The sequence below is a fragment of the Peromyscus maniculatus genome, chromosome 1 (assembly GCF_049852395.1).
Source record: "Peromyscus maniculatus bairdii isolate BWxNUB_F1_BW_parent chromosome 1, HU_Pman_BW_mat_3.1, whole genome shotgun sequence".
In the NCBI taxonomy this organism is placed as follows: Eukaryota; Metazoa; Chordata; class Mammalia; order Rodentia; family Cricetidae; genus Peromyscus; species Peromyscus maniculatus.
Genome location: NC_134852.1, coordinates 3,837,977 through 3,847,726, shown reverse-complemented (window position 1 = coordinate 3,847,726; position 9,750 = coordinate 3,837,977).

Here is a 9,750-nt window from a genome sequence, read left to right as displayed (position 1 = left end):
CTAATTGAAGCTTTATTTTCTAGTATTAGTTCTTACTCTATATGACAATTCATATTTTAACAAAGTTTAAGATTTATATATATCTATATATCTATATATGTTAATCTTGTAAATTTTGATATAAAATTCATACTTTAAGAAAAGTTTAAAGAATCAGAATAGAATCAAAGAGCTTAGATTAGTAATAGAATAGTCCCTTAATTAATTTGGCTTTTGTCCTGTCCCATAGCAGAAGATGGCTCTTTTATTCTGCCATGATACATGGAGTTTGCATTTTCCTTTTAACAACATGCTTGAGTTTAAAGAAGGAGAGAACCATTCTCCAACTCCAAAGACAGCTTTAAATTTTAATTGAACTGGGACTATTAGAAGACCAATAGTGTTAAATCTTTAGAGAAAAGCAGAAACAAACATTTAGGAAGACATAAAATTTTGTACACAATATATACCCTTACGCCGTTTCATTCTGTTTCTTGGGATAGATGATTTGTCCCTTTTCTTCAGTTGTCTCATTTGTCTTGTGTTCTTCAGATTCCTTAACCTTCATTCTCCTAAAAGACAAAAACAAAAACCTTTCTCCAAGACTAATTTTGAGGATGTTCCTTTTTGGCAAATTATTATCTGATTAAATGCAAAGGCATGTGTTATTGATACAAGTTAGTTTAAATTGGATGCTCAGGCTGGTTGATGAACTATCACGTCCTCTACATAAGAGCTTTCTCTTGTTTAAATTGAACCTTTATCAATTTTGATGGTACCCACAGCTTATCTTCTCCTGTAGAAACAAAAGCAAAACCTTGTCCCCAATGTAATACATACCCTGGTTTTCATTCTGAGGTCAGCACATCCTTAAAGTATATAGGCTGATTTAATTCTGTAGTTTTTTCTATTATCCAATGTCTCTCTGCAGCTGTTGTTCCTTTCTCATTGGCATTGAGAAAATTCAAAGTTAGAAGAGCATTATGCAGTCTATTTCTGGGGGTTTTTGTTACCCATTTCTGTTTATTTAACATATCCTTTAGAGTTCTGTTTGATCTTTGTATAACTGCTTGACCTGTAGGATTATGTGGTATGCCTGTAATATGCTTTATAATGTAATAAGCAAAAAACTGTTTCATTTTAACAGAGACATATGATGGAGCATTGTCAGTTTTGATTTGTGCAGGTATACCCATAATGGCCATAACTTCTAGCAAATGAGTGATTACAGAATCATCTTTTTCAGAACTCAAAGCAATTTCCCATTGAAATCCTGAATAAGTATCGATGGTGTGGTGTACATATTTCAATTTTCCAAATTCTGCAAAGTGAAACATGTCCATCTGCCAGATTTCATTTCTCTGAGTACCCTTTGGGTTACATCCTGCTGGTAATGGCGTTTGATTGTAGAAGGAACAAGTAGGACATTTCTTTACTATTTCTTTGGCTTGTGGCCAGGTTATGAAAAAATCCTTTTTTAAGCCTTTACTATTGACATGATGGTTTTTTTTTTTTTATGAAATTCTGAGGCCTCCAGCACATTTCCTATCAATAATTTATCAATCTCACCATTGCCTTCTGCTAGAGGGCCTGGCAGATTATTATGGGATCGAATGTGAGTTATATATACAGGATGATGACTTTTCCTGATTGTATCTTGTAATTGAATAAATAGTGAGGTTAATTCTGAAGCATCAGGGATTAATTCTGCAGTCTCAATATGTAACACCACTCTTTCAGCATACTGAGAGTCAGTTACTATGTTGAGAGGTTCTGAAAAATCCATTAATACCAACAGTATAGCATACAATTCTGATTTTTGAACTGAATTATACAGACTTTGAACCACTTTACTTAAATTTTCTGGTTTGTAACCTGCCTTTCCTTCTTTGGTGTCATCTGCATAAAATGTATGAACTCCAGATATGGGTTTTTGCCATACAATTCGAGGCAAGATCCAATGAGCTCTCTTTATAAGACCAATTCTATCGCTTTTTGGATATTTGCTGTTAATTTCTCCCAAAAATTTACTGCAAGCTCTTTGCCAAGGTTCACTTTCTGTCCATAATTTTTCAATGTCCTCCTTAAGTAAAGGTACAACAATTTCTGCTGGGTCTATTCCTACTAATTGACGACGTCTCAATTTTCCTTTGTAAATCAAGTCAGAGATTTTTTTCCACATAAGTTTTTTATTTTTTATTTGTTTTATTTGACAGAAATATCCATTCCAATATAATATCTCCCCTCTGCATTAATATTTCAGTAGGAGAACGCCTAGAAGGTAAAATAACCAAAATGCAATCCAGCTTTGGATCAATACGTTCCACGTGCCCTTCATGCACTTTCTTTTCTACCAAGGCCAATTCTTTCTCAGCTTCAAGTGATAATTCCCTTGGACTGTTTAAGTCCTTGTCACCTTCTAAGGTTTTGAAAAATTAGTTCATCATTTTTTATCCCAACAATAGTTCATAGATGAGAAATATCTCCAAATAATCTTTGAAAGTCATTAAGAGTCTGTAGTCTATCTCTCCTAATTTGCACCTTTTGGGGTCTAAATTTTTGTAGCTCTATTTAATATCCTAAATAATTAATAGAATCTCCTCTTTGTATTTGTTCAGGAGCAATTTGTAATCCCCAGTAAGGCAAAATTTTCTTGACTTATTCAAACATTCTTTCTAAAGTATCTGCATTTGAGTCAGCTAGTAAAATACCGTCCACATAATGATAACTTATAGATTTAGGAAATTTTTTACGTATCACTTCCAATGGCTGTTGTACAAAATATTGGCACAGAGTTGGGCTATTCAACATTCCCTGTGGGAGGACCCTCCATTGAAATCTTTTAACTGGTTGAGAATTATTATAAGTAGGCACTGTAAAAGCAAATCTTTCTCTGTCTTTTTCTTGTAAGGGTATTGAAAAGAAACAGTCTTTTAAATCAATAACTATGAGAGGGCATCCTTTTTGTAACAGAGTAGGCAAAGGCATCCCAGATTGTAGAGAGCCCATTGGCTGAATTACTTTGTTAATTGCTCTAAGGTCTGTTACCATTCTCCATTTACTAGATTTCTTTTTAATAACAAATACAGGAGAATTCCAAGGGCTGGTTGATTCTTCAATATGCTGAGCATTTAACTGTTCTACCAGCTCTTCTAAAGCCTGGAATTTCTCTGTTGTTAAAGGCCGTTGCTGGACCCATACAAGCTTGTCTGTTAACCATTTTAAAGGTAGAGCTGTTGGTGTCTTTGGAAGGTCATTAGTTGTTGTGCCCTGTTCTTGTAGAATATGGATGGTGGGTGACCACTCATAAGAACAATACCTTCTAATATTTCTCTCAGTAACATGTGCTAGTTTATGATTTGTTTCTGAGATTGGAGGGATGTTAATCTGAGTATTCCATTGTTGCAACAAGTCTCGACCCCACAGGTTCATAGTTATGTTATCCACATATGGTTTTAATTTTCCTCTCCATCCTTCTGGACCTATACATTCGAGCCATCTTGCACTCTGTTTCACATGAGATAATGTCCCAATTCTTAACAGATGAACATTTACCTCCTGAAGAGGCCAAGTGTAGCTGCCTAAAGCTTAAATTCAGCCACGTGTTCCCTCTTGAGCCGAGTCAAGGCTTGGCTCTGGCTTCTTTAAGATCTGACCACGTGCATTGGCTTTACAGGCAGGGCTCTGTTAGGCAGGGCAGGTCTGAGTTGTTTGTAGCACCGGCTTTAAGCAAGCAGTGCACAGTTAGTCTGGACTGAGGCCAAGCAGAACTAGGCCTGGGCTTGGAAGTCGCCGCTGGGTCTAGGGGGTCGACCGGCTTGCCGCCCTTCTGGGAAAGCAGACCTGCGGCCAAGCCAAGCAGTTTTTAATGGATTCTTGTCACGTTGGGCACCAGATGTAGATGTAACCAACAGTCTTATTAAATAAGAAACACAGAACCAATGTAAAAGAGAAAGCCGAGAGGTCAGAGCTCAGAGCTAAAATCTCACCCTTCCTCCTGCAGTGTCCCAGCTTCCTGAAAGAGAGTTATATCCTGTCTGTCCATCTTTTTATAGTATTTTGTTCTGCCTTCTCATTAGTTGCAAACCCAAACACGTGACTGCCTCATCACTGTCTGTATGTACAGCCCCCCAGGTCTTAAAGGCATATGTCTCCAATGCTGGCTGTATCCCAGAACACACAGAGATCTATGGGATTAAAGGCGTGTGCCACCACCGCCACAGTCTTGCTATGGCTCTAATAGCTCTGACCCCTGGGTGACTTTTTTTATTAACATAAAATCAAAATCACATTTCAGTACTATTAGAATACCACCACAGCAGATGGTATTCCTCCCCTGGTGAACACTACAGCAACTTCTCTGTACATTATTGAGCACAGGTGGTGAGAGGGTTCCTATTCTGAAATCCACTCAGCATTAACTAAATATCACCTTGCATCCAGTTTCCTCTATCTTGAAGAAGATTATTGTGTCTCACCACAGGTTTTAATAACAATCTAATCTCTGATACCCTGTAATTCTTTAGAAATTGGTGTTTTTTGAAGTAATCAAATAAGAATAGGTTAACTGTGGATGTGCTTCATATTATTTGGTTTCTTTAATAAATTACAGCCTATGTCATGGCTTAGATAAAGAATAAAGTGTTGTAACAACAATGCAAGCGTGCCTAACGTTGTCTGTAGTGGATTCCAAGAGACAATTCTTTCTCCATCCATTTCAGAGGATAAAACACACAGTCAAGCTGTTTTATCCTGAGTGTTCCAGGATCATGTGGTCTATCCATCTTTTGTAAGAAGATACAAATTTTTAATTCTGTGTTACAATCATACTGGGAAAAGATATCAGTAAATAAATTGGTGAGTTCATGAAAGATTGATTTTAAGAATTACATGCTTTATACAATTCCTTCAATACAATATGGGGTGTTTGTTGTTGTTGCATTCCTCTTTGGAGTCTGAAATTAGCTGTTTTCCTTTAGCTCTCAGAACTCCATAATATGTGCTATGTTCAGTCATAAGTATCCTGAAACCAAATTCATTTATCAGTGTGAGAAGACAAATGTGATTAGCTCCTAGACGTAACATGCTTGTTACATACATGAATTAATAGTAACTGTAGTTATATGTATAAGGCTTCAAAGAGATCAAGAAAATAAGTACTTTTAGCATAGAAAGGTGATTGTTTCATGATGCTCACATATAGTTGAGGGGTTGTGTATATTTTAGCATTAGATTTTATTCTTTTATTAGAAAATTCATATAATGTATTAAAATCAAACTCATCAAGATAGAAATGAAAGTAACCCTCTACAGGCTAGATATGGTAACAACTGTCAAGGCAGGATATACCTTATCTGCAGTAGTGGCACAAATGTTATGTTGGTAACCAACTACTTTCCTACTGGATTCAATGTGTGTTCAGAAGCCAGATATGCATGCCTGCTGATATAATCTGTCCAAGATTTCCAGGGGCAAATCACTTCTATTAATTATCTAAGTGAACATAATATCAAACAGTCCTCTAAATTCATCTCCATATCCCCTGGATAGTGCAACTCTAGACACAATTAGCGAAGCCCATTTGTGCGGTGGAGAGTTGTTAATACAGATACCCAGAAGTCATCAGATTGTGGAGAGTGAGTGACAGTAGAATGATCAGCCACATTTGGAAATATATATATCAACCCACTGACATAGGCTCAGGGACCACCATGAAGGAAGACAAGTTTTCAAAAATCAGAGGTAAGGGATCACCTGATCAAAACAGTATCAAAATAGGACTGCTGTACTCATGAATTAATACAGGCTGTGTTTGCCAGAACAAAGCCTGTAGGTGAGCAATGCATGTAAACAAGAATGGAGATGGGAGTGGCTCATTAATCCCCATGTCTGGGAAGCTACTGAACCGTGACAGCCTCCATAAGAAGGAGAATCAGGTTTTATTAAAAGTATGGCACCTGCTAGATCAACCATGTTATAGTAAATGTCCTCACAGCCAGTAGTATATGGGCAACACATAGGGCACAATGGCTTATATAAAATATGGAGGATAAAATGCTGGGGGCAGGGGAGGCGAGGGCTGCATCTGGGAGGACTTGGTGGTGGGTATGATGGAAATATGAGGGATTATATACTCAAAGTGGTAATCAAAGTATTATATAAAATTGAACCTCAATAAAGTGTATAGACATATGCAACACAACAAAACCCATAGAACACCACAGCACACAAAATAACATTATGAAATAGAAAGACAAGTTTGTCTGGAGAAAAATTTAAAATTCAATTCTATGAGAACACAATCAGTAATTTCGTATTTTCAGTAAGAGCTGAGTCTAATCATCTATGTTTTGAATTTTATATAAGGTATAGATTCTGGTTACTAATTTTTTTTTTTTTTTGGTTTTTTTCGAGACAGGGTTTCTCTGTGTAGTTTTGCGCCTTTCCTGGAGCTCACTTGGTAGCCCAGGCTGGCCTCGAACTCACAGCGATCCGCCTGGCTCTGCCTCCCGAGTGCTGGGATTAAAGGCGTGCGCCACCACCGCCCGGCAACTAATTTTTAATTATAGGGTTCATTTCTGTCAGTAACAGTTTTCGAATTCATGAACTCCTTTAAAGTTTCATGTCATCACAGTATCTCCTTCCCTCACCTCCCTCTCTGTCCTCGCTCCAACAAGACCCTCCCATTTCCCTGTGTTCTCACCCCCGATTCTATGCCCTCCACCACCCCCTCCAACCCCAGCCCGGTCAATGCAGATCCCATCCACTTCTCCCTTGCTGGGCTATCTATGTGTCCCTCCCTGTCAGCTAGCCTCTCCGAAGCTGTGGATTGCAGTCTGGCCATCTCTTGCCCTACATCAAGGGAGTGGGAAGAAGCAGGGTGCCGGGGCATCCTTCAGGAAACCACAGGAATGACACCACGTTGGACTACTGGCAATGATGAGGGGGTGCCTGGACTGGTCCACTCTGATGACAGGTCTAGTGAATACCATAGCTGTCATCATAGAGCCTTTATCCAGTGACTGATGGAGGCAGATGCAGGGATCCACAACCCAGGGCCAGGCTGAGCTCTGTGAATCCAGTCATGGGAGAAAGGAAGGATTCTGAGGGCAGAGGGACTTTGAGATCATGATGGGAAGACATGAAGAGATGACCTGCCACACTAGTGGAGACCCATGAACTGTGGAATAATGACTGTAGAGCTCACATGGGACTGACCTAGCCCTTCTAGATATGGGAGACAGTTGTTTTGCTCGAACTGTTTGGGGGACACATGGGGTGGGGTGGGGGTGGGAGAGATCGGCATCCATCCCTGGTTCATGGCAGGCTTTTGGGATCTCGGTGCCTGTGGTGTGGAACCTTGCTCAGCCTTGGTGCAGTAGGGAGGGGCTTGGACCTGCCTGGGGTTGGTATTCCAGGCTCTGCTGACTCCCATGGGAGAACTTGATTTCTCGGATGTGGAGATGTGATGTGGTGAGAGAGGGCTGTGGGGGTGGGAAGAGGGAGGAGGTGGGATCTGTGGGTTGTACGTTGGGTGAGTAGAAAATTTCTTAATAAAAAAATGGAGAAAAAGAAAAAAATAATTAAATTAAATGTGAAATGGAGACCTTGGTTTCCTTAATTTCTCAGTAAAAATCCTAATATAAATATTATGTAGCTTTAAATAATTTCCTTTATGAGAGGAATTAGAATTCTCAGAACAGAAAATCTACAAATATAACCACATAAAGAACTTGAGGACTAGATGAAAAAATATGGAAATGCCCAGCCACCCTGATTTTTCTCAAATAAAAACATTAAATAAGTGTTACATGAACACAAGTATTCATATGCCATGACTGTCAGATTGATAGTCAAGATGCTAATCAGTGGGTAACATTTCCAATATGGACACTTTGGACAAAGTTATTCATGTCTCAAGTAAGAAAGAATGAAAAGACACAGTATTTTATCATGCTACTTAAAATGACACTAACTTAGAACTTATAAATGACTTATATCTGGAATTTTTCCATTAAATATATTCAAACTATTGTTGGCAACGAGTACTGAAACCATGGATACTGGGATATTGAGTAATTATATTCTAGGGACTGGAGAAGCAGCTGATGAGTGATGAAATGTTCCTGTTCGCTTTGTTTCCCCAACTATAATCAATTGGTGGTTCTAGCATGGTTTCTAACTGCCATCTTAGCTGATCACCTTCAATTCTTAGCAACAACAGCAGATGTACTAAAATCTTATACCAATTCCAACAAGTTGTCTCGGCGGCAAGAGACACAGACAGAACTGAGGCTCTGAGACCAACCCCAGGATCCCAGAATAACAGGAGAGAATAGATTCTGAGAACTACCCTCTGACTTTCACACCCACACTTTAAATATCTTTAATTAAACAGAAATGCGTGCATGCATGCAAACACACATACACACACAAATTAAAAAAAATAATAAAAATTCATACCATATTAAGAGTGTGATTTCTTAGTCTTGCAAAAAAACACCTACCAGAAAAATTGTTATGCTAAATGTTCAAATGTTAACAATAAAAACAACTTGGCATAATTGGGAAAAGAAACTGAATTTCCATTATCTTCATTTTTACACAACACTCTAGTTTAATCAGGCAATGAAAAGAAAATTTGATTGTGAAGGGAAAAATAAAATTATTGTTATTTCCACGGGATGAAACTATAATGGTTAGAAAGTCCAAAATTTTTAACTAATCTAAAGAGTGAATGATGAGCTGAGCAGGTCTATATGACTTTCAGCATACCTAGGGGATATTGGAAATTCAATGCCACATCCCCAATAAAGTAAATATTAAAAAAAGATTATTGTTACATTCTTTAGTAACAAGATATAGCCAAGCCAGTAGGGACTCAATCTCCCCCATTATTAGGAGACCTCATGAGGATCCCCTTCATGTATTTTAGAAAGTCTTCAATGCACTAGGTTTCTATACCATCCATCAACTGCTCCTCATTTAGCTGTCTCTCCCCAGACTCCCTTCCTCAACCCAATTTCTCTCCATCCTGCCCACCATTCCTGTCCTACCATCCCCAATCTATTCTATTCCTCCCCCTGAAAGATTCACGCATTCTCCCAGAGCCTTTTTTCTATACCTAACCTCTCTGGGTCTATGGATTACAAGTAGGTTATCATTTATTTAATGGCTGATACCCACCCATAAGTGAACACATACCATATTTATTATGCTGGGCCTAGGTTACCTCATTCAAGATGATTCTTTTTATCTAGCTCTATCCGTTTGCCTGTAAATTTCATGATGCCATTTTTTTTTTGTTTTTTTTTTTTTTTTTTTGAGACATGGTCTTTTTGTGTATCTCTGGTTGTCCTGGAACTTGCTCTGTAGACCTAGCTGTCATGAACTCACAGAGATCCCTCTGCTTCTTCCTCTTGTGTCCTGGGATTAAAGTCATGCACCACCATTGCCCAGTGATGATGTCATTTTTTAAAGAGCAGAGTAACACTCCATTGTGCAAATTTACCACATATTCTATCATATGACACATATACACATATGACATGAACTCAGAAGGCAGATACTTGTGCTGAGTAAAAAAATCAATAGTAAAATGAGTGACAAGTGTGGGTAATAAAGGAGCAATCACCAGTAAAGTACACTGGTACACACATATGAAAATGCCACACTAAATCCCATTATGTTATGCACTAATTTAAAAACTAACAATAATTAGTAGAAAGAAAGCCTTAATCCTGATTGCTGTCATCAAAACAGATTCAGTTT